Here is a 25658-nt window from a genome sequence, read left to right as displayed (position 1 = left end):
AATTCCAGCTCAAGGAACACTCTGGCTGAGCAGATGCAATTCACCAGACCCCAGTGGGCTAGGATCGTACTGTTCTCAGTCAAATCACATAGCTGATGGAATTCAGCAGAGTACATTAGCAATTTATACTCAACAGCCTCTCTTCAACCATAAATTTTGAAATAATTTCGAGATAATGTCTGAGATAAAATTGGGATAATATTAAGTAAAACTTAAACTTAATCCAAAAAATTCAGGCCATAGTTTGAGCCTCTGTTCCTACCATGAAGCAGTCAGGAAGCAAGTGACTAAGTGGCATTTCTAATAGGATTCCTGTCAACACGCCAGGTTCAGTATCAGTCCAATGACCTTCAGGCCTGACCTCACCTAGTGCACTTGAGCTTACTCCTTCAGTCATTCGTCTGGCAGCTGCCAGCAACATGGTGTGTTTTTCAGATTATACTATGTGGCAGCCAAGTGCTCTGCAGAGATTACAGAATGGGCAGTGAGCAACCTGAGATGTCAGTCTACCCTACGATAGTCTCAGCCTGAACAAAGCCATCAGACTTCCCTGGACTTCAGTGTCCTTACGTAAAAGATTGAGATCTTCTATATGTTCCCTTTTTCTTTCTTTTCTTTTTTTTTTTTTTTTTTTGAGATGGAGTCTTGCTCTGTCGCCAGGCTAGAATGCAGTGGCATGATCTCAGTTAACTGCAACCTCTGACTCCCTGGTTCAAGCGATTCTCCTGCATCAGGCTCCCAAATAGCTGGGATTACAGGCATGCGCCACCATGCCCAGCTGATTTTTGTATTTTTAGTAGTTTTTAGTAGGTTTCACCATGTTGGCCAGGATGGTCTCAATCTCCTGACCTCGTGATCCACCCACCTCAGCCTCCCAAAGTGCTGGGATTACAGGTGTGAGCCACCGCGCCCAGCCTATATTCCCTTTTTCATGGCACTGCTGGACCCATAACCCTTGCCTTTGGCACTCCAAGGCCTTCTGCCATTTTTACCACCTAAACCGGACAGTAGGTGTAAGTCACTCACCATGCCAAATGACTGCCATCAACATCCCCTTAACCCACTCTGACTTGAAAAAGCAACACTTTCATACTGAAAAGAATCATAATAAAGAAAAGTCTAAAAAAATAAATGGCACCCTTAAATAAGTTAGACATTCTAGAATTTCTTCACCTTGTAGGAATTAATCCTTTCTGAGTTAAGTACACTCTGGATAGAGATGGGGTAACGGACAAGTAGAAAATTAATTATGAAGAGAACAAAAGTAAATAAAACAGTATCTTTGTGTGTGTGTATACATATATATATATTTCTATTTTAAAGTATATGTACATACACACACATACACACTCACAAGTGAAGGTTAGACGAATATACCCCAAAATGTTAAAAATCTCACCTTTGAATGGTAGTATTATGAATCATTTTTATTTTCTTCCTTGTGTGCATTATTTTCTAGATGTCTAAAATAAGCATGAATTATTCTTGTAATTAGAAAAAAAATGTGGAATATACGTGTGCATGCATATAAGAGAAAGAGACCTGAAAAAAAAGAATTCCAAAGAGCACCATGCAGATGGATAGCTGACATTTGACCAAATCCCATATCATCTGACCATTACTTGAGTGATTTTCCTGTTATACAACTTTTCTCATCTTTAATGAACTACAGTAAAAGACCCATATAGAAAAAGAAAAAGAATAGTTTGCCTTTATAATTTATTAGGAATCTTTGAGTAAGAACTGGAAAATGTCACAGAATTATCTGCCTCATTCTAGAAAAATCTCCACCCTAACTAAAATGAATTTGCCTTGAGCATGGGACACAATAACCATTTAAGCTTGAGTTAAGCTGCACCTAAACTCGCCCTACATTTTTAGTTATTGCACATTACAGCCCCTCGGGGATTTGCAGTTTTAATGCAACACTGGAAATCCCAACAACAAATCAAACCAGAAACTGCAAAGCTGATCAACCTTCCTGGAACTGGGTGTTTCCCAAATTTCAACTCCATAACTACAGAATCTCTTTAGTTAACACACCCAGGGGGCCCCTCCACTGTGCCAGGCCCTAAAGGAAGTCCACAGATGCACAGAGAAGAGACAGACCATCCTAAAATGGGGGCCAACATTCCCTCTCTCTCCCCACCCTGTGATAATTTAGTGCTTGCCTGCAGGAACACAGCTACTCCTATAGGCACAGCCAGGGACCTGCTAGTCATAGGCTGCTGTCCTCGGCATATTCAAATGACACCAATGACACCCAGGAGAAAATTCAGTGCAGGAGGCAGCCAGTGTAGGAGACAGAAGACACAGACAGCCCTGGGTGAATTCCAACTTAGCCACTTACTAGCTGTGTGACTATGAGCTTTAGTTTCCTCGTTTATAAAATCTCTTTTGTCACAAGTTATACTGAGAATTCGAGGTAATATAAGTAAAGCATAAAAATACATCTGCTATCCAACAACTCCCACTGCTAATACATAACATTACTGAGCATCTACAATAAGCTCTGGCCTTTTCACACATTGTCCACATTTGCACGTGGAATTGGGATATAGAAGACTATTGTTACAAGAGAGCAAAAGCAACCAACCAATTTCCATCGGGCCACAACCCTGCTTTGGCCTAACCAGCACTTTGTTCTGAACAACCAAGTACACTTAACACTCACAGGTTGGGGAAATAAATCCCATTGTTTCCCTGAAAAGACACAGGCAGGCGGCCTCTTCTGGCATATCTCTAGCATCTTTCCCCCAAATAAACATTCACTCAAATAGAATGGACACTCTTATTTCAGAGTGTTCTATCAAAAATAAACCCATATCAAGCCCAACATCTAATGCAGATCTATTTCTGGGTCACAGGTTACCTGTTACAGAGGTCAGAAGGAGGCAAGAGGATTTTCCCTTCAGGTCAGGCTCTAATCACATGGAGTCCAACGTTTATACCTCTATCTCTAGTAGTCTGTCAATTGGCAGATTAAAAATATTCCCTGTAAGAAGCCTGAGCAAAGGTTTGTGGCCTGAGTTAACCCAAGTCATTGGGACAACTTTGACCCATATGAGTAGTTTCTGGTCCTCTATTTAGAATAGTACTTCTTGGTATTTATTTTTATTTCAGAGAAGGTGGGGAGTTGCTTTCTGGCTCTATCACAAACTCTGGACACCATCTAAGTACCTTAGGAAAAAATACTAATAAAAAATCAAAATGCCATGGAAACAGTCTATGAGTCAATTTTTTTTTAAAGAAATCAAGCTATTTCTCAAGAATGTGTCCCTTCTAGAATGATACCTTAATCTCAAAATATGAAAGCATACACTGCATCTTTGTTTAACCTTACAATGAGAACTGGGGAACGAGGGTCAGTGATCCCATCTCAAGTGCCAAAACGGGCCTTGCTTGGTCACTCATGCAGAGCATGCTAACCACAGAGCTTGCTAACCACTGTGTGGCCCAAACCACCTTTACCCATGCTATGCCATCTCCTTATTGCTCAGACTCTCCCACAGCCCCCAACCCACCTTCACCCTCCCCTTTCCAGCATTCCCTATCCATCTACACAAAAGAGTGACTCACTCCTGCCCCCTCATTTCACATTTGCCCTTCCCACTCTTACTTGATTCATTCTGCTGCCATCTGATTTGCATTATCTTAATTCTTTGGAATACAGAATTAATTAGTTCATGTAGGATCAAGAAGACCAACTTTTTTTTTTTTTTGAGACAGAGTCACACTCCGTTGCCCAGGCTGGAGCGCAGTGGTGTGATCTCTGCAACCTCCACCTTCCAAGTTCAAGCAATTCTCCCACCTCAGCCTCCAGAGAAGCTGGGATTACAGTTGTGCGCCACCACATGCGACTAGTTTTTGTATTTTTGTAGAGACAAGGTTTCGTCATATTGGCCAGACTGGTCTCAAACTCCTGACCTCAGGTGATCTGCCCACCTCAGCCTCCCAAAGTGCTACGGTTATAGATGTGAGCCACCGCGCCTGGCCCAAGAAGACCAACATTTGAAGAAACCTAAAGGACTAGACTTTTCACCAATATTCTAGAAGGCTCCATACCCCAATCCCACAATTGTAAGTGGGCACTAGAAAATGCCCAGTTAAACAACCAGAAAATCACATTTGTTTGCATTTCTTTAGTGTACCACTGAAAACGTTAATGATTACAATTCACCAAAAAACAATGGCAATAGTGAGCAAAATCACTGGATAAATCAAGCAGTAAAAGTCACTCAGTAGAAGGAAAAGAACACAGGATGAAGTCTGTTTCCCATCCTAAATAACTACATGGACATCAGTTTTTTTCTGCACTCATCTACTACTTCATCAGAAAAATTTCCTGCACTGTTAAAAAAAAGAAGCAAAAAATATATAATTTAGATTTCACCAAACAAAGGCAATATGGAAACTCAAATATGCAGTGAGTTTTCATTTACTCAACAAACATTTGTGGGCACCTACTGTATTAGACCATGGGTAAACAAAGATGAATCACTTACTGGTTTCTGCCTTTAAAAAACTAATGGCTTAGAGAGAAGCATTCTAACACAAATAAAAATGATAAAAATAAGGACAAGGCGCTAAGGGATTACTTACCCCTGAAGGAAAGAGAAGGCAGGAAGCATCAGGGGAGGTTTCTAGGGAAGGCAATATGTAACTTTAACAGTGAAGGTGTACTATGTCCAGAGTGACTATGAGCAAAGACATAATGGTATAAGACAACACATCATTTTCAAGAACAAGAGGGTGTGGTCTGACTAGGGCATAGGGTGGAATGAGTAATCCTAAGTAATGAGGCAATGAAACTCAATAGAGCAAGGCAGAAGAATCACTGGAAATCTTATATACGAGTCAAAGGAATTTGGACTTTGTCATTAGACAAAGGATTGTCAAGAAGGCTTTTAAGCATATGCTTTGGCTACATACTGTGTTATAAGGACTGTGCTAGTCAATTTATACATGTTACATTCATCTTCATAACATTCCTAGTAGGATTAGATAGAACCATGGTTGAACTTAAAAGACCATTCTCTCATTCCTAATTTTCCAGAGCAGTCTTGAGAGATAAACTAAAAGAACATGAATCTGGGAGTAAGGAAATCAGAAGACTGGATTCAGGGCAGTCAGGAGACTGGACGCAACTCCTGAGAGTCCATACTAAGACAACCACAGTCATTACAGAGGGGACAGCACGAAGTCCAAATCTATTTTGGAGGGAGAATTGCTAAGATGACTGCTCCCTGGGAGCAGCAGTCCTTAGTCCTTCAAACAGAAGACCCCTCCCTCTCCCCCAGGGTTACACCACCATCATGGCTGAGAAGAGGCCCTAAGAGCACCTCATGCTATTGGCCACTGAAGGGCAGCTGGTCCCCAAGGAGGCCTTTATACTCCAACTGGCCACTACGTCTTCAGGAGATGACCTAGGCTACAGACACACTAAGAAGGCTTTTGCTCACCCCTGGCCACTAAGCAACAGGAGCTGCCACATGGTACCTACCCAATTTCCCCCAAGACATCACCAGGACTAACCCTAGCATGCTCCACAGCCCTCTTTTCCTCAGTCATCACCAGAAGACCAATCTTCCCCATCTCTCACCTTCCCAGGCCTCCCTCCCTCCCACTCTGCCCTCTGGTACTTAAACTCTATCCCCAGCAAATTCCATTAAATTCTCTTCTCTGAGTGTTCCTTTCACCAAACTAAACCTTGAAAACACAAAGAAAGTAAGATTTAACCTGAATTTCAGATGCTGAACACTAATAACACTATTTTCCCATATCATATAAAGAGAAGCTTGGTTATATTATCACTTTTTTTTTTTTTTCATAGAGATAGGGTCTCACTATGTTGCCCTGGCTGGTCTAGAACTCCTGGCCTCAAGTAATCCTCCCATTTGGCCTACCAAAGCACTGAGATTACAGGCCTGAGACACCACACATGGCCCTATATTCTCATACTTAAGTCTAGTTTCAGCCAGTATAAACAAGGATGGCTATGGCAGTTGCTAAAGTATCAAAATACCTCTCAACCAGTTGACAACTAGCTATGATCAAGAGATTAAAGAGTTAACATCTAGCTTCACAAAAGGCCCCCAGAACCCTGCTCCTGATGGAACACCGACATCAGCAGGTTACCATTTCACATGAGTTGTCAAACACTTTGAGTAACGACTCTGTTCATAACCCCAAGATCCCCTAACCTAGAGGTGGATTAAGTGTCTCTCCAGCTCACCTTCCAATTTCTCTTCTATGCTCTTTCAAAAGTCTTACCTGTCTGAAGTTTATGCCATTAGACTTTACCACCCATTATCCCTTCTCGCTGTCATCTACCCAACTACTGCTATTTCCCCTTATTTGCTGATGACCTTCACACCTATTTCCCTTTCCAGACTCATCTGTCTTCATCATTGCAGTTTTCTTTTTTGTTTTGTTTTTTGTTTTTGAGACAGAGTCTCGCTCTGTCACCCAGGCTGCAGTGAAGTGGCGTGATCTCAGCTCACTGCAACCTCCACCTCCCGGGTTCAAGCAATTCTCCTGCCTCAGCCTCCCAAGTAGCTGGGATCACAGGCATGTGCCACCATACCCAGCTAATTTTTGTATTTTTAGTAGAGCCAGGGTTTTGCCATGTTAGCCAGGCTGGTCTCAAACTCCTGACCTCAGGTGATCCACCCGACTCAGCCTCCCGAAGTGCTGGGATTACAGGCCCGGCCATCATTGCTGTTTTCTACAACTACATGAAGGCTCCAATTCCTCAACCACCTCACCTCTGATGACCTTTGCTTTGACCCTACCTCATTATCATAACCTCTGATTTGGGCATCCCCACTATTTATATCAACTCCGCAGACTCCAGCCTCAAGCACCCTACACTGTAAACACCACCTTCTCTTTCTTCAGTTTATCTATTGTAGTCTGGAATTTCCATTCCACCATCTTGGCATTATCTGGCCCTTCAGTCCATTGACCCTACTATTTGCTTCACTATCAGTCACTTCTCCTGCTGCCTAGCTGAGAATTAAATTAGGTCCATCACTGTAATTTCTCCCTTCCAAGCACCCTTAACTCCCTTGCTCCTCTCTTCATGCTTCATTTTTACTTGGCAAACCCCCAAACCAGTTAAACCCAACTATCTGCCTGTTTCACCTCTCCACCCAAACAGCTGAAGAAACTGCCTGGGAAAAAAAACATGCAACCACAACTGGCCTCAATTTAAATTCATAGCTGCAAATCATTAATGTGCAATCCACACTGACCCACAATCCTATTACATTTCCCCAGGATGTTTCAAAATAGCCATTTCAAATCTCTTTTCCCAAACCTGTTTCACCCCTCCACACCCCAATATCATCACACTTCACTGGGAAAGTAAAGTAGATGCAACTAGGTAAAAATTTCATCTTCCCACCACCCAAATGATGACTTATCCACCTCTGTACTCATTCTCTCTGCAGTCCTTCCTTTTACTAATAAAATGTGCCTGTTTCAAGTAAAGACCAATCATTCTATTTGTACACTAGATACCCTTCCTTCCTGGCTCTTCAGAAATTTTATTTGTACAATTACCCACCACTCTCTCCTACCTTCATCAGCTCCTCTTCTCTACTTAATCATTTTGTCAGCATAGAAATTCACTGTATTATCCTCTAGTTCTAACAAACCCTCCCTTGACCAATATCCTCTTCCAAGAACTTTTCCACGTCTCTGCTTTCCTTCATAATGAAACTTCTTGAAAGAGTTCTCCCTCTCCCCTCTCCCCTCTCCCCACGGTCTCCCTCTCCCTCTCTTTCCATGGTCTCCCTCTGATGCCGAGCCGAAGCTGGACTGTACTGCTGCCATCTCGGCTCACTGCAACCTCCCTGCCTGATTCTCCTGCCTCAGCCTGCCGAGTGCCTGCAATTGCAGGCGTGCGCCGCCACGCCTGACTGGTTTTCGTATTTTTTTGGTGGAGACGGGGTTTTGCTGTGTTGGCCGGGCTGGTCTCCAGCTCCTAACCGCGAGTGATCCGCCAGCCTCGGCCTCCCGAGGTGCCGGGATTGCAGACGGAGTCTGGTTCACTCAGTGCTCAATGGTGCCCAGGCTGGAGTGCGGTGGCGTGATCTCGGCTCGCTACAACCTCCACCTCCCAGCCGCCTGCCTTGGCCTCCCAAAGTGCCGGGAGTGCAGCCTCTGCCCGGCCGCCACCCCGTCTGGGAAGTGAGGAGCGTCTCTGCCTGGCCACCCATCCTCTGGGACGTGAGGAGCCCCTCTGCCTGGCTGCCCAGTCTGGAAAGTGAGGAGCGTCTCTGCCCGGCCGCCATCCCTTCTAGGAAGTGAGGAGCATCTCTGCCCAGCCGCCCATCGTCTGAGATGTGGGGAGCGCCTCTGCCCCGCCGCCCCGTCTGGGATGTGAGGAGCGCCACTGCCCGGCCGTGACCCCGTCTGGGAGGTGAGGAGCGTCTCTGCCCGGCCGCCCCGTCTGAGAAGTGAGGAGACCCTCCGCCCGGCAGCCGCCCCGTCTGAGAAGTGAGGAGCCCCTCCGCCCGGCAGCCACCCCGTCTGAGAAGTGAGGAGCCCCTCCGCCCGGCAGCCACCCCGTCTGGGAAGTGAGGAGTGTCTCCGCCCGGCAGCCACCCCGTCCGGGAGGGAGGTGGGGGTCAGCCCCCACCCGGCCAGACGCCCTGTCCGGGAGGGAGGTGGGGGGGTCAGCCCCCCACCCTGCCAGCTGCCCCGTCCGGGAGGTGAGGGGCGCCTCTGCCCAGCCGCCCCTACTGGGAAGTGAGGAGCCCCTCTGCCCGGCCAGCCGCCCCGTCCGGGAGGGAGGTGGGGGGGTCAGCCCCCCGCCCGGCCAGCCGCCCCGTCCGGGAGGGAGGTTGGGGGGGTCAGCCCCCCGCCCGGCCAGCCACCCCGTCCGGGAGGTGAGGGGCGCCTCTGCCCGGCCGCCCCTACTGGGAAGTGAGGAGCTCCTCTGCCCAGCCAGCCGCCCCGTCCTGGAGGGAGGTGGGGGGATCAGCCCCCCACCTGACGAGCCGCCCCGTCCGGGAGTGAGGTGGGGTGCTCAGCCCCCCGCCTGGCCAGCCGCCCCATCCGGGAGGTGAGGGGTGCCTCTGCCCAGCTACCCCTACTGGGAAGTGAGGAGCCCCTCTGCCCGGCCAGCCGCCCCGTCTGGGAGGGAGGTGGGGGGGTCAGTCCCCCGCCCGGCCAGCTGCCCCGTCCGGGAGGTGAGGGGCGCCTCTGCCCGGCCACCCCTACTGGGAGGTGAGGAGCCCCTCTGCCCGGCCACCACCCTGTCTGGGAGGTGTGCCCAGCAGATCATTGAGAACGGGCCATGATGACAATGGCAGTTTTGTGGAATAGAAGGGGGGGAAAGGTGGGGAAAAGATTAAGAAATCGGATGGTTGCCGTGTCTGTGTAGAAAGAAGTAGACATGGGAGACTTTTCATTTTGTTCTGTACTAAGAAAAATTCTTCTGCCTTGGGATCCTGTTGATCTGTGACCTTACCCCCAACCCTGTGCTCTCTGAAACATGTGCTGTGTCCACTCAGGGTTAAATGGATTAAGGGCGGTGCAAGATGTGCTTTGTTAAACAGATGCTTGAAGGCAGCATGCTCATTAAGAGTCATCACCACTCCCTAATCTCAAGTACCCAGGGACACAAACACTGCGGAAGGCCGCAGGGTCCTCTGCCTAGGAAAACCAGAGACCTTTGTTCACTTGTTTATCTGCTGACCTTCCCTCCACTATTGTCCTATGACCCTGCCAAATCCCCCTCTGCGAGAAACACCCAAGAATGATCAATAAAAAAAAAAAAAAAAGAAAGTTGTCTATAAGAACTGTCTCCACTTCCACAATTTAATCCAATAAACTTTGTCCCAGCCTCTTCTTAAACTATATGTCAAATTGTCAAAATCACAAATGACCTCATTTCACCAAATGTTATCTCTGTAATTAACATAGTAGAACCGTCTCTTTTTTAATATCTTTTGAATTCTTAGCCTCAGAGACACCACGCTCTTCTGCTTTCCATCCCATCCCACTGGCAACTCCTCCTTCTCTTCTATATAATAGTTGCTCAATGGCCTGCTTCTCTCTATATACATTCTCTGTAGGTAACTCCATCCAGTATCAAATATAACCTATATGCAAATAATTCCTAAGTCTGTATCCTCAGCCAAACCCCTCTCAGAATCTCCAAACCCCATTCACCCAGTTGTCTGACATCTCCAAAGGAATATCTAATAATCACTTCAAACTTAGCCAAAGCAGAACACTTTATATCTTCCATCAAGTCTGCCTCTCTCCCAGCTCTCCCCTTCTCAGTAAGTGGACCAGCTCTCAAATAGAAAATGCAAGCCTTTCTTTTATTCTTCTTCCTTTCCTCCAAATAATCTAGCAGGCAAGTTCACCCAACTAATTCTATCTCAAAAATATATCCTGAATCTATCCACTTCTTTCTATGCTTTTTCTCTTTGAGACAGAGTCTCACTCTGTCACCCAGGCTGGAGTGCAGTGGCACAATCTTGGCTCACTGCAACCTCCACCTCCCAGGTTCAAGGCTCCTGCCTTAGCCTCCCTAGTAGCTGGGATTACAGGCATGTGCCACCATGCCCGGCTTTTTTTTTTTTTTTGTATATTTAGTAGAGATGGAGTTTTGCCATATTGGCCAGGCTGGTCTCAAACTCCTGGCCTCATGTGATTCACCCGCCTCAGCCTCCCAAAGTGCTGGGATTACGGGCATAAGCCACCACGCCCAGGCCACTTTTTTCTATCTTTAATACAATGGTTGTCCATTCAATAATAAGTTCTCGGTTGGGCAACCAAAACAGACTAACTCCCACTTCCCATATTCTGTTTACTTGTAGCAGCCAGCATAGTCTTTGATGGCATGTATTCTCAATGAGAGCAATATCACCCACAGTTGCTTCTTGGCAGGTGAAAAAATATTGCATATTACAATTGTTTGTGGCCCTCCAAACTTCAACTCTACCCAACAAAATCTTCTTAGCATTTAAGCAGTACTCTCTTGTTGGGGAGAAATTAAGTTTTTAATTAATTAATTTTAATTTAATTTTTCTTCTTGGAAAGGTACAGTGAGAAGAAATTAAGAAAGACTACTTTATAGCAAAACCACACAGTTTCTCTTGCCTGCATATAATCCTCTAATGGTTTCTAGCACCCTAGAATGAAATCTAAACATCTCACCTTGGATTATAAAGACCTATAGGATCCAGCCCTTCACTGCAGTAGGTTAAATAATGATGCCCACAACATATCCTCATCCTAATCCCTGGAACCTGTGAATGTTATAAGGAAAAAAAAAATTCACCAATGTGATTAAATTAAGACCTTAAGAGGGAAAGGTTATTCTGAATTACCAGGGGGAACCCTAAATGTAATCACTTTACATCTTTGTAAGAAGAAGACGGGGTGATTTGATACAGATGAGAATGCAATGATGTGACCACAGAAGTAGAGACTGGAGTGATGCAGCCACAGCCAAGGAATGCCAGAAGCCACCAGAACCTGAAGGAGTTAAGGACCATATTCACTCCTCAGAAGGGAGCACATCCTGCTAACTCCTTAATTTTGGCACAGTGAAACTGACTTCAGATTTCCGGCATCCTGAATGATGAAAGAATAAATTTCTGTTGTTTTAAGCCACCAAGTTTGTGGTCATTTGTTACAGCAGCCACAGGACACCAATACAGACACCTCTCACTCTTACCCACTAAGTTCCAGATTTATTTGCCTTCTGATGTCTGTCAAATCAGGATTACTATTAGTGTTTTGGGGCCAGCTGCCTCTACCTGGAATGCTCTGCTCCTCAACTTTGCATGGCAAGCTCCTTCCAGTCATTCACGACTCAGCTTAAATGTCAAGTCCTCAGAGAGGCCTTCCCAAATTATTCAAATCCAAAGTATGCATACAACTCTTATCTTCTCATGTCTCTCCTTTATTTAAGCATTATTATTTCTTTGTTCCCCACTAAAACATAATTCTACAAGAACAGAAACTGTGTTTGTTTTGTACACAACTATAATCTTATTTGTAGAAAAATTGCTGACATAGGCCAGGCGCAGTGGCTCACACCTGTAATCCCATCCCAGCACTTTGGGAGGCCAAGGTGGTGGATCACGAGGTCAGGAGCTCAAGACCAGCCTGACCAAGATGGTGAAACCCCGTCTCTACTAAAAATACAAAACAATTAGCCGGGCATGGTGGCAGGTGCTTGTAATCCCAGCTACTCGGGAGGCTGAGGCAGAGAATTGCTTGTACCTGGGAGGCGGAGGTTGCAATGAGCCGAGATCATGCCACTGCACTCCAGCCTGGGCAACAGAGCAAGAGTCAAAAAAAAAAAAAAAAAAAAAGGAAAATTGCTGACACATATTAGGTGATTGATAGACCTAACAAACAAATGGATGGATGATGTAGGCAGTGAGAGAAAAGATGATGGCATTTGTCAATAAGGAAAGGAATAGCATGGGAAAGCAGGAAGAAATTATGGGTCCTGACTCAACTGTGGGACATGCAAGTGGAAATGCCTGAGTTCAGCGAATAAATCTGCCCAAGAATGTTGACTTGGGATTGACTGAAATCAGGGATATTGATGAACTTGTTGCAAAAAGCATCAACAGAGAAAAGAGAGTGAACTAAAGACAGACCCTGGGAATTCCAATATCAAGGCAAAGAACCTGCAGAGAGATCCATAAGGAGTAATCCAAGAGAAGATGTCACAGTAGCCTAGTGAAAACTCAGTTTCACAGAAAAGAGAATGAGCAGAATCATGGAAATTTTAAGTAATAAAATCTCATTGATTTGTCAGTCAAGAGGACACTCATAATCATAACAAGAACAGAGTTGGGCCAGGCTCACACCTGTAATCCCAGCACTTTGGGAGGCTAAGGAGGGAGAATCGCTCAAGCCCAGGAGTTCAAGACCAGCCTGGGCCACATGGCAAGGCTCCATCTCTATAAAAAAAGTAAAAATCAATCAGGTATGATGGCCTGAACCTGGGGTCCCAGCCACTCAGGAGGCTGACGTAGGAGGATCGCTTGAGCCCAGGAGTTCAAGGCTGCCATGAACTATGATTGTGCTACTGCAATCCAGCCTGAGTGACAGGATAAGACCCTGTCTCAGGAAAAAAAAAAGAGAGAGATTCATCTGAGATCGAAGACAGATTCCAACAGTTGTGGAGGGAATGGAAGGTGAAGAAGTAGAAAAATAAAGCACAAAAAGTACTTTAAGGAAGAACAGCTTGAAGGAAAGGAGAAAGAGAGCATGTAGCAAGAGGGCAGAATGGGGCACAGGTGCAATGTTGGTTATTGGTCTTGTTTGTTTTTGTAATGGGAGAATCTTGAGCATTCTTGTAAATATTTGAAATGCACCTCAGCATCTCCAACACAAACAAACAAATAAATACATGCAGGTAAGCATAGAAAAATGTCATAGAATAAGGCATCTGAAGGGAATGGGGGATCCAGAGTACGGGGGAAAGCATCAACTTCGGATAACCACCTCTAAGTCGAGAATTAATGAGGGGTTGATGGATTCAGACATAAAAATGATGTGGAAAGGAGAAAAATTTTAAGATTTGACATGTTATTTCAATTCTCTCAGAATAATAGAAGGCAAGGGCCGGGTGCTGTGGCTCATGCCTGTGATCCCAGCACTTTGGGAGGCCAAGGCAGGCAAATCACAAGTTCGAGACCAGCCTGGCCAACATGGTGAAACCTTGTCTCTACTAAAAATATAAAAATTAGCCAGGCATGGTGGCACGTACCTGTAATCCCAGCTACTCTGGAGGCTGAGGCTTAAACCCAGGAGGCAGAGGTTGCAGTGAGCCAAGATCGTGCCACTGCATTCCAGCCTGGGTGCCAGAGCCAGACTCCATCTTAAAAAAAAAAAAAATGCAAGGACACTGTGAAGGAGACAGCTAAGTCGTTATCAAAAATGCATATTCTCTTCTTCCTGGACTTGCAGCTAGACTACATGTGCCAATCTCCCTTTCAGCTAAGTATCACTACACAACAGACTTCCAGCCAATGGTATATGAACAGAACTAATGCATTCATTTCAAGATTATGTGTTTAAGGCCAGGCGCAGTGGCTCACACCTGTAATCCCAGCACTTGGAGAGGTTAAGGCGGGCGGATTGCCTGAGGTCAGGAGTTCGAGACCAGCCTGGTCAACATGGCAAAACCCCATCTCTACTAAAAATACAAATATTAGCCGGGCATGGTGGCATATGCCTATAATCCCAGCTACTTGGGAGGCTGAGGCAGGAGAATCGCTCAAGCCCAGGAGGCAGAGGTTGCAGTGAGCTGAGATCGTCCCACTGCACTCAACCTGGGCAACAGAGCGAGACTCATCTCAAAAAAAATAAGTGTGTGTTTAGAAAGTAGATATGCTTCCTGCCTTTCCCTTTCACCATCCACTGGCTGGCTGTAGTTGAAAAGAAAGCCCTAAGGAATTGCTGAGTCATAAAATGGAAGAATCCAGAGTGCCTGAATCATTGAAAGGAAAGTGATCCACCAACAAAGACCATGATATAAGCAAAAATTAAACTTGTGCTTGAGCTTGTATCTATTTTCAGGCCTTTCAGTTATGACGGTTGAGCCTACCCTAACCACTAACCATCATCTTTTAATAAAGAAATGCCTGGGTGACATAAAAGACTCAAAGAAAATGCTGAAAGTTTGAAAAAAACTACAGCAAGAAATAGAAAAAGGCATTGTGTAGAAAAAGGTAAGATAACTCTCTCATGACTAAGGCTGGAGAACATACATTTTTATACATCTCCAATACACACAATCATTTTCGTTTTCACAATAACCATCAGAAACCCAAGTATAGGAGTAGAAAAGAAGACTGATACCAAGTTGCACATTGCTTCTACATCCATTAAGACTAAGAAAATTTTAACAACTTCGTGGATTCCTACAAGTCAAATCACAAGCAATGTCATTATAGGCATGCTGTGCTATGTATGCAACTATTTAAACAAGTTCAGCATCATTGGTGAAAACTGGTGAACTACAAGGTAAAGTATTAGGAAGTGTAAGTGTTAAATGGCACAGTTCAATGGTTGGGCAGTGGAATACAATGTTGCAAAAGTCAAGAAATACATTACAGAAATAGGAATAGGATTATCTCTCGATTCTATTGTTTTTAAAACAGTTTTTAAGGGAGTTTCTGCCATACCAGAAAATAACCACATGCATGGCTTTAAGTCCCTTAACTTCTCTGTGCCTTTTTGCTCCCTGATATGACAGGGTTCACTGTTGATACATTAAAAAATGTGCACAAAGTACTCAGCACAGTGCCTAGAAAATGGCAACTGCTTAATAAATACTTGTCATTGCTGTTTATTATTAATAAGAAAAAGACCACGTTAGGTTAAATTGCTAAACTCCTTCCTATTTTAAAATTCTGTGAATCTGGCCAGGCACAGGGGCTCATGCCTGTAATCCCAGCACTTCTGAGGCAAAGGCAGGAGGATCACTTGAGGCCAGGAGTTCAAGACCAGCCTGGGCAACATAGTGAGACACTGTCTCTAAGAATTTTTTTTTTAATTAGCCAGGCATGGTGGCACACACCTGTCATTCTAGCTACTCAGGAGGTTGAGGAGAAGAATCGCGTGACGTAGGAGTGCAAAGCTGCAGTGAGCTATAAATGTGCCACTGCACTCCTGCCTGGGCAGCAGAGCAAGACTCTGTCTTTAAAAATAATAATAAATAAAATTATGTTAGTGTGTGTGTGTGTGTGTGTGTGTGTATTTGTTTTTGAGACAGTCTTGTTCCGTTGCCCAGGCTGGAGTGCAATGGCGTGGTCTCCGCTCACTGACACCTCCACCTCCCAGCTTCAAGCAATTCTCATGCCTCAGCCTCCTGAGTAGCTAGGAATACAGGCACCCACCACCACGCCTAGCTTATTTTGGTATTTTTAGTAGAGACAGGGTTTTGCCACGTTGGCCAGGCTGGTCTCAAACTCCTGGCCTCAAGCAATCCACCTGCCTCGGCCTCCCAAAGTGCTGGGATTACAGGCATGAGCCACTGCCCCCTGCGGAATCTATATTTTTTAGATAAGTATCCCAGCTACTTAATGGCGGATGGGGATGGGGAAAAGGGGTTAATACTAGCAAACACAGTGAAAGAAAAAAGTGAAAATATACTTGTTATGATAGGTCCTATGAGCATAATCCTGAACATAGATAAAAGGAATGTGGCAGCCTCTAGATGTGAATGCTATACCTGGAGAGGCTGAGAGCAAGGAAACCCCAAACTCCAGGTAATAAAAGGAAAATCTAGGCCAGGGTCCAGAGGCAAACAGAACCCAGTGGCCATGACTGGCTTCCTTTTAGGCAGGACAAGAGAAATAAACATTTCATGCTCTCCATGGACTTCAAATTCATCCAGTCCAGCCACCTTATTTGACAAGGAGAAAAGTGAAAGGTCCAGACACTGACCAAAGCCACACTTGAGTGGCTATAATGTGGCTGCAGGGATGCTCAGAAGTAGGCACTGCCCACCTTTGACCTAGCCCACATAAATGGTCCCCAGTGCGTTGTCCCCATAGAATCCAACGCCTTTGATAAGGGGGACGAGGTAATTTTTGTAAGTCATCTTGTTAGGAATTCATTTTCCAGATTCTTTCTTAAGAGATTGGATTAGGTGGGTAAGTAGGGGGAAGGGAGAAATTGGTGAAGAGAAGGAAGCCCTGGTGTCCTGACGGAGGTGCTGAGTCCTCAGTGGACATTAAGTGGCCTCCTTATTTGTAGATTCCTCCACTGATTTTCTTCAAGGATTCCTTTTATAATGTCACTTCGCCCCTTCCCTCTCCTAAATATCCTTAAGATATTAAACCTCTCAGCACCTTGGGAGGGAAAAAAATTTTGAAATAAAAATAAAAAGATTAACACTGCCAAATGTGTAGGGAGGGAGATGCCTAAAAAAAGATGAAGCTTAAAGTATCCAGTTGAATAGATTACCTGAAATACACCTGCCTGTGTGGTATCTGGTGTCCAGTCACACCCAGCACACTCTTATCACTTATTGCTGAATTAGGGATGACTGAATTATGGGGCAACCATTAATGAACAACTACTTACTAGGTGTCACCCACATGAAAGGCACTTGGATTAGGCATGTGAGGTCTACAAAATTGTGTAAGATCCAGCATGATCTTCCATAGGAAAGAAAATTATGCATGCTTGCAAATAATTACAGGAGACAAGCATCTATAAGGGAATTATGAGTAGCATAAAAAGAGTAGCTAAAGGGTTTAGAAAATATACAAGACATTTCTGACTGGGCCTGTGAGGGAAAATGTCATAAAACTAGTAGCCAGGAGTCAGGGCACTCAAGGTTTGTTAGGATTTCAAAAAGTGAAATAGAAGGAAGAACATCAGAATAGGGACAACAGTAGGGAATTCCTACTTTTATATTTAGGGAATTCCAATCAGTCCAATATGACTGGATCATAGAGAAGATAAGGACAGCACCTTAATATTAGGGTGAGAATGAAGGAGTCTCTGAATTAATTCCAAGACAAATATTTAGAATGTGATCAAACAGGGCAGAGTAATCCACGGAAGCATGGAGCAGAGAGAGTGACATGATCAAAGCAGTTTGGGCATTACCACAATGAAACAAAACATCCTTTCTTTTTATTATTTTTTATTACTTTTTTATTTTTTTGAGACAGGGTCTTGCTCTGTTGCCCAAGCTGGAGTGCAGTAATGCAATCATGGCTCACTGCAGCCTTGGCCTCCTAGGCTCAAAGGATCCTCCCACCTCAGCCTCCTAAGTAGGAGACACGCACCACCAGACACAGCTTATTTTTTATTTTTTGTAGAGACAGGGTCTCACATGTTGCCCAGGCTGGTCTCAAACTCCTGGGCTCAAGTGATCCTCCTACCTTGGCCTCCCAAAGTGCTGGGATTACAGGCATGAGCCAACACTTAGCCAATATCCTTTCTTTTATTCAGTTAAAATGAAAAGAAAACAACTTTTGAGAACCTAGTACTCTGAACTGCATTATTTTCATCACTTTTGAAGTACACTTAGAAGCTTATTTTATGTTTTCTTGAAATCTTGACCAAAGTTTTTCCTAATAAGTTTACCCTGAACATAAACTTTTGTTCCACATAAGTATATAGCTATCTAAAGTTTCTACTTGGCCTTGGTGGTCATCAGCAGATACAAGTAGCAAAGCATTCTAAGCATGTCACCCCATTGTCACCAAGTAATACTCAGAGGTTATCTCATTTGACAGTAGCAGCTTCTAGAAATCTCGATTTCAGAAAACAGTCTCTCTGTCATAGCTTGTCAGGTTTGTTTTTCACACTATATTAAACCCTTTTATAGAAGGATATATGTGCACAATCAAATATGAGATTCCACAGAGGACATATTAGTATTCAAAAAACATAAGGCTTGAAAAATCTAAATCAAACAATCATTGTTCTAAAGTACCCAGACTTTGACAGTATCTCACTGTCAAAAATACAGTACATAAGTAATTCTTTCATTTTGCCTGAATAATTAAAAGATGTACCCAAATAATGTCTTTAAGTTTTGTCAATACATATGTAAAGAAAACTTATTCCTCTAGTCACAATACTTCTGACACCAAATGTATGGGTTTTCCACACCAAGAAACTCTCTGTCTAGGGGCACCAACTAGAATGTTTTACCATTTAACTCAATCTGACACTAACTGCCCAGAGTTTGTGCAGACGCCACAGGGTAAGGGCTCAGTCCCATGAGACTGCCCTCCACTTCAGATGCCAGTCAAAAATAGTGGGCCCCAGGATAGCCACACTTCTGTTAGACTTAGCTACAAATCAGGGGTTCCTACAACCCCATCCTCAAATTTGATAATTTGCTATAGTGGCTAACAGAAATTTACTTACTTTTTTTTTCTTTTTTCTTTTTTTTTTTTTTGAGACAAGGTCTTGCTCTGTCACTCAGTCTGGAGCGTAGTGGCACTAACGCAGCTCACTGCAGCCTTGACCTCCTGGCCCCAAGAGATCCTCTTACCTCAGCCTCCAGGGTAGTGAGGACTACAAGCATGGACCACCACACCTGGCTAATTTTTTCTTTTTTAATTTTTTGTAGAGACAGGGTCTCTCCAAGTGGCCCAGGCTGATCTCAAACACCTGAGCTCAAGTTATCCTACTGTCTTGGCCTCCCAAAGTACTGGGCTTACAGGTGTGAGCCACCACAACAGGCCTACTTACATATAACAGTTTATTACAAAAGGTATTAAAAAAGACACAAATCAACAGCCAGATGAAGAAGTACACAGGGCAAGAAATGGGAGAAAGGGTGTCCTCTCTGGGCATGCCTTCCTTCCAGCACCTCCATGTATTCACCAACTCAGAAGCTTTCCAAAATTTAAGGTTTTTATGAAGGCTCCATGATGTGGGCATGATTGATTAAATTATTGTCCACTGGTGACTGACTGGATTTCCAGCCCCTCTCCTCTCCCCAGAGGTCTGGAGTGAAGCTGAAATTCTAACCCTCTAATTACATAGTTGGTTCCTCTGGCACCAGCTCCCATCTCCATCCTGAAGCTATCTAGGGTTCTACCAAGAGTCACCTGTCATCTCAGCAGTGTAGAAAAAGACACTCATCATTCCAGAGATTTGAAGGGTCTTAAAAGTTCTTTAGTCAGAACTGGGGACAAGTATCTTTCTTATTATATCACAATATGTCACAATACATTTGTACTTGAGAAGGAGAGACATCTATTAACCAATTTTTCCCACTAATTTTGTGAACTAATTGAACAAAGCTTGACCTAAATAAATCAGAAATCATGTTTTTGCTGCATAAATCAGAAATTTGGTTTTGAAAGAACATAAAATTCTCTACTGAAAAATAGGAAATAAGAGCACAGATATGATATAGAAAGAAATACACAACTCAAAGAACTAGTAAGAGTCTCTAACGAGAGATCAAATCCCAGAACACAAGCCAAAGGGAAAACAAAAATAAACAAACTATTCAAACCATCAACATCTCTTCCTTTTTCTTAAATGTTCCTGAGATCACTCCCTGGTCATATAGTACAGGAAGAAGTCTATTCTAAAATTGTTAGAGATTTCCTGGCTTGCTGTCACATTGGCCCTTGTCTTTCTCACTTGGAGTTGAGTTTGATCATATCTTCCTCATACATTTCTTTCACGCATCATGTCAACAATTCTAAAACAAAGAAAAGTAAAACACACTTTATTAGTTTCTTCTTCCCCTAACATACCACTTCCAAGTTTTCTTCTTATCTCAAAAGTCTTAAGACATGATGGAATTATTTAAGTATTTTGATGAGCAACTAAAACTTACTTAATAATATCTTCTTAGTTTAGTTCCATTCAGTTCTTCTCTATCTCCCAAGTAACAATTTTGAATTTAGCGGGTTGAGGGGTCTCAACCCTGATGACTAATAATTTTCTCCTTATACTCCAGGTAAAAAATATATAAAATATACCCCATTGTCAAAACTGAATAGAATAACTGGCAGGCCGTCTGACACTTTTATTTAATTAATTAATTAATTTATTTATTTATTTATTTTTTGAGACAGATTCTCCTTCTGTCGCCCAGGCTGGAGTGCAATGGCACAATCTTGACTCACTGCAACCTCTGCCTCCTGGGTTCAAGCAATTCTCCTGCCTCAGCCTTCCTAGTAGCTGGGATTACAGGTGCCCACGATCATGCCCGGCTAATTTTTGTATTTTTAGTAGAGACAGGGTTTTGCCATGTTGGCCAGGCTGGTCTCCAATTCCTGACCTCAGGTGATCCGCCTGCCTAGGCCTCCCAGCCCAAAGTGCTGGGATTACAGGTGTGAGTCACTGTGCCTGCCTGGCTTGCTTTTTTTTTTTTTTTTTTTTTTCTGAGACAGTCTCAAGCAATTCTCACGTTTTGGCCTCCTGAGTAGCTGGGACTACAGGCACGTGCCACCATGCCTGGTTAATTTTTGTATTTTTTTGTAAAGATGGGGTTTCCATGTTGTCCAGGCTGGTCTCAAACTCCTGGGCTCAAGCGATCCGCCTGCCTTGGCCTCCCAAAGCAAAGTGCTGGGATTACAGGTGTGATCCACTGCACCTGGCCTATCTGACACATTTTTAAGCAAGTGTGTTAAAGGTGGACAAGAATGAAGAGTTACCATTTTCATGCCAATCCTGAGCTTTAAACTTCACAGACATAGTGACAAGTATTGATTTCTTGCATATGCAAAATTTTACTGAAGATTTCCCATATAATTTTCAACAGAAAGATCATTTTTGAAAGTACACGATTATGTTGGCTTTTTCATACAATGAAGTACACAATAGCAAACATTCCTAAAACAAAGGTGATCTTTCCAATAGTCTTCAGGACATGTTAAGTCTCTCTGTTACTGAAGTGGCATTCCCTTCACCAGGAAGCTGTCTCCAACTACTTGAGCCAATATTAACCTTTTCCTTCATAATCACATCAGTTCTGGCCAACATCCTACCACTGGAAAAATGATTGTACGAGGTCTTATGTTGGTCTCCAATTGTTTTCCATCTATGTTTTACCTTGTTAAACAACTGTAAGCTTCTCAAAAGAGGATAACTATTTTTTTATTTAGCACTTATTACACAATATAATGCTGCACAAGAATACAGAAAATTTCATTTAAGAAGACTAGTGTTCATATATTTGATTTCTAGTCCTCTTTCTGAAGTGTTGTTTCTGCACTTAGGATAGCCCCATGAGTCCAGGTGTTGACAAACAGAAAGAATCAAGTTTTGGAAAACCTAAACAGAAACATCATCACATTCAAAAACTAAAACTGAGAAATTAGATACTGATCTGAAAATTGCTTCCCTTCTCTAATAACCATAGCTACCACTAACTCGCCTCTCCTCTCCCCATCCCAACACACTCAACTAACCGAAAAAAATGTACGGATAATTCATGCACAACATGCAAGAATTCTTTGCCCAAATTTTCAAGCTAACTACATTCTTTGCCCATATTTTCCTACTTGAGTATAAGAAGGAAAAATATAGGATGGAAGCTAGTCTTTTGAAGTCTACTACTTGCCAGGTACATTGCTAGCAATTTTACACACGTCATAGCATTTATTATCCATATTTTGCCAATGAGACAATTGAGGCTGAGTTTTAAAAGATGACCTAAGGCCAAAGTCTTTGGCTCCCCGCTCCACAACTACCCTCAGCTGGAGTTTGTTTCACAGTTCAGTCGCTCATTGAGAAAACATTTATTGAGGGTGTATTACAAGCTAGTCACCCCTCTAGGCATTGGAGGTCACTCATTGAGAAAACATTTATTGAGGGTGTATTACAAGCTAGTCACCACTCCAGGCATTAGAGTTTTGAAAGTATGCAAGACAGAACAAGCCCTGCTACTCTCATAGAACTTACACGCTAGAGATGAAAGAAAACCACCAAACAGGATAAGTTCAGAGTTATAATAGTTTGCCAACATGAGTTATGCACAATAATCATCAAATCTTTTAAAGTATCTACAATGAGATTAAATAGTTACAAAAAAAACTAAAGGGGGTGGTAACACTCACTAACAATTGGTAACGCTGTGGCCCTTTTGTCAATTCCTGAACCAAGCCATTGCATCTTTGAATGAATCACAAGGGAGAAAGAAGGAAGCAGAGCTCTAATGCTGCTTAGAATTTCTTTATAAAATAAAGTGACTCTATAAGCTATGAGAATGGACTGTTGCAATGAATCCATTGTTGGTTCTCAAACCCAAAACCCCATATTTACCCATTTATTCATTAAAATATTGCTGTATTATTTCACGAGTTGATTTGTAAAAGTCAAGGGAGTGTTGTAATTTGACATAACGCCCCTGTGAGAAACAGAGGGGGGTTTCAACATCCACATCACAAGGTTCCCCAGACTGCACACGGTCTCCATTGGGCAATGGCATCCAGATGTCATGTGGTGGCCAGCAAGAACTGTAGAACTGGGACTAGAGTGGTCAGTAGCTACCAAGAAGTGCCTGGGCCCAGTGTGACAGCTGCCAAGCACCCTCCACACGCCAAAAAGAAACTTCACATCTCTTTAAACTTGGAACACATGCAAAATACTAACAGTTTTGTTTTAGCAATAAAGACTCCCTGTCACTTACTAACTTCCTTCCCTCACCTATTTATACAAGTATAAGTTGACTAGCTGCTATTTCTATAGCTGCCTCCTATGATATTTATAATGTGTTGTGTGTGATTTGGGTTGCCCATGTCACTAACACTTTGCAAGAATTTGTGTTTGTAAATTACTCTGGAACTCTTCTGGGAGTGAATATTCCACTGCACAAGGTGGAAGCCAGACTAGAGACCATCTGCTAAGAGCAGCACTTCATTCACCCAGCTACACCTTCCTGCCAAAGCACTCTTTGCAAATCTATTTTTGCTGGTAGAAGTTACTACATAGGGAGTGGAGGCTGTTTTAAGTTATCAGTGTGCACCTTCCATTTCCTCCTAGGACGGTCACACGCCAGCAGCTGAGTTTCTCAAAGAAGCCTCAGCCCTCCTCCAGACTCGTTCTCACTCTTGCTTCGGAAGGGAGCAACAATCCTTATCAGACTAGCCGCATCTACAAGCTAAAAGTTTGCATGAACTTTCAATGGGGTACCAACCCTCGCCCCAAAAGTCCTGCCACTTTACTATTTTACAAATGCCGCCTCCAAAATATAAACAACGAAACCCTGGAGAAGAGCGAATCCATCTTCTGCTGGTGGGAAGAAATTCTAAATCTTTCCCGTTTCCCGCCACCACCTACCGCAAGACTGGAGTCCCAGAACACTCGCCCGGGTCAGAAAGGGACCACTCCCCCCCTAGAATACTAGAGGCGGGGGAAGGGGTCTCCCAGGAAGCACACACCTGAGATAGATCCTCACGCGCGAGGGGCCAGCGGGCAGGAGCACCCAGTTCCTCCAGCCAGGGTGGAGTCGGCCTCCCCCCAGAATCAGAGCCTCGGCCCGGGTGCTCACAGCGAGGCGCGCGGGGCTGTCACTCGAGGCGGGCTGGGCGGGTGTAACTCGAGCGCCGGGCGGGCCGCGCCCCCGCCTTCCCTCTTCCCGACTTCCTCCTCCCGCTCCCGCGCCTGCTCCCTCCCGGAGGCCTGACCAGGGCGGCGAGGCCGCCACCTCCTGCCCGGATACCTCGGGCCCAGGCTCCTCCGGCCCAGCGGGGAAACGCGGAAGTGGGGGCGGGAACCGGGGCCGGGGTTGGCGGGGGTGTGGGAGGGAAAAGCGCTGCGAACAGCGGGCGGCGAGCGAGGTGGTCTCCGTGGCCCAATGAACGTGACTAGACGGGGACACGGGTCCTGCCGCCGGGTGGGGTCGCGCAGCGCCACACGCAAGGGCCCTCGCCCCTGGCTGCAGTTCCTGCTTTGTGCCTCGGCGATGCCGGACTCCAGACCTCCGCCCCGCCTTGCCAGCGGGCTGGCGGACTGGAAAGCCTGAGCTAGGCCAGGCTGGGGAAGACGGTGGCGGTGTCCGATTTCCTGTGCCCTCGCCCATGCGGGCCGCCCTGGCCATCTGCCTGCGGGAGAGGAGACACTCGTCCGCCGGCACGCTGGCGGGGCTGGCTTACCTGACGACTTCTCGTTGTCCGCCCTGGGATCTGGCTTCTCCTACTCTGTACCTCCCGGCCGGCAGGCTTCCCTAGGCCTACAGACGTGTCCAGGAGGCGGGCGACCCTGCGACCCCGCCGTCAGAGCCCAGAACCCTCGCCCGGCTCCCCCGGCGGGCTCTGGAGGCGCGCCAGGCCTCCTGGCTCCCCGCCTGAATGTCAGCGCAGGGACCCGCAGGGAAGACCAAGCCCAAGCTCCAGGGGGTGGAATGCTGAGCACAGGTTCCCCAGACCCAGCCTCATACAGGTGAGGGGAGGCGGAGAGCCCCGGCAGCTGAACAGCAGGCTTCCCACTTGCAACCCCCCGCCACCCAAAAAAAAAAACGACCCTGCCCACTGAGCATGCCCAGCTTACTTGTTGGAACTCCTAGGGCTAGACAAGCCCAAGGGGACCTAAGGAAGGCAAAGTTGGGGCTCAAATGGACCCCACTTCTTTAACAGCTTTGCTCCGAAGACCTCTGGGTGCTGTACTAATAACCTTTCTATCGTGGTATTGGAAAATATCCAGGAGATGGACGGAAATGCCTTTCCAAAAGAAGGAAGAAAATTAGTGTGAACCAAAACGCAGTGGTATTTTTTAAAATAAAGTATTAAGTCACTCATTTAATGTCCTTAAATACCGCAGAATTCCTGTAGTTGACCCAGAGGAATGCATATATTTATTAAATCCCAAACTCAGTAACTTCAGGGAACCATCCATAGTCCACAGAGGAGCAATGATTCTCACCCTTGGACACATTAAAATTGGGGGGAGGGGGCAGGGAGGGGTGGAATGCCAGATTTCCATCCCCAAGTCCAATGAATCAGTCTGGACGTGGGATCTGCAAGTCCTTGTATTTTAAAACTGGCTCTAAAAGTGTAGTCACTGGAGCCCGCAGCATCAGCATCACCTGAGAACTTGACAGAAACTGTACTCCAGTGACCTGATTCATAGACTCTGGGGCTGGGGCTGAGCTACCCAGATTTAACAAGCCCTTTGGGTAGTTCTGATGCACATTAAAGTTTGAGAACCACAGTTTAAAAGCTCCCCCA

At 44.8% G+C, this 25658-nt stretch overlaps 1 protein-coding gene across 10 annotated transcripts in view; it reads right to left on the bottom strand.

Annotated features, from left to right (window-relative positions):
- GPD2 (glycerol-3-phosphate dehydrogenase 2) overlaps nucleotides 1-25093 on the bottom strand; it is a 179597-nt gene extending 154504 nt beyond the window's left edge. For 5 of the 10 annotated variants that reach the window (XR_010150106.1, XR_010150103.1, XM_016949835.3 and 2 more), the window contains exon 1: nucleotides 23874-24214. The gene's annotated coding sequence lies outside the window, so the exon portion shown is untranslated. Of the gene's footprint in view, nucleotides 1-23772; nucleotides 24215-24587 lie in introns of those variants that run through there. The other 5 variants (XR_010150104.1, XM_016949836.3, XM_016949838.3 and 2 more) reach the window with 4 other exon arrangements.
- Nucleotides 25094-25658: the final 565 nt, after the last annotated feature.

The sequence above is a fragment of the Pan troglodytes genome, chromosome 13 (genome assembly GCF_028858775.2).
Source record: "Pan troglodytes isolate AG18354 chromosome 13, NHGRI_mPanTro3-v2.0_pri, whole genome shotgun sequence".
Taxonomy (NCBI): Eukaryota; Metazoa; Chordata; class Mammalia; order Primates; family Hominidae; genus Pan; species Pan troglodytes.
Note: the sequence above shows the minus strand (reverse complement) of the source record. Positions and strands in the feature narration are given on the sequence as shown.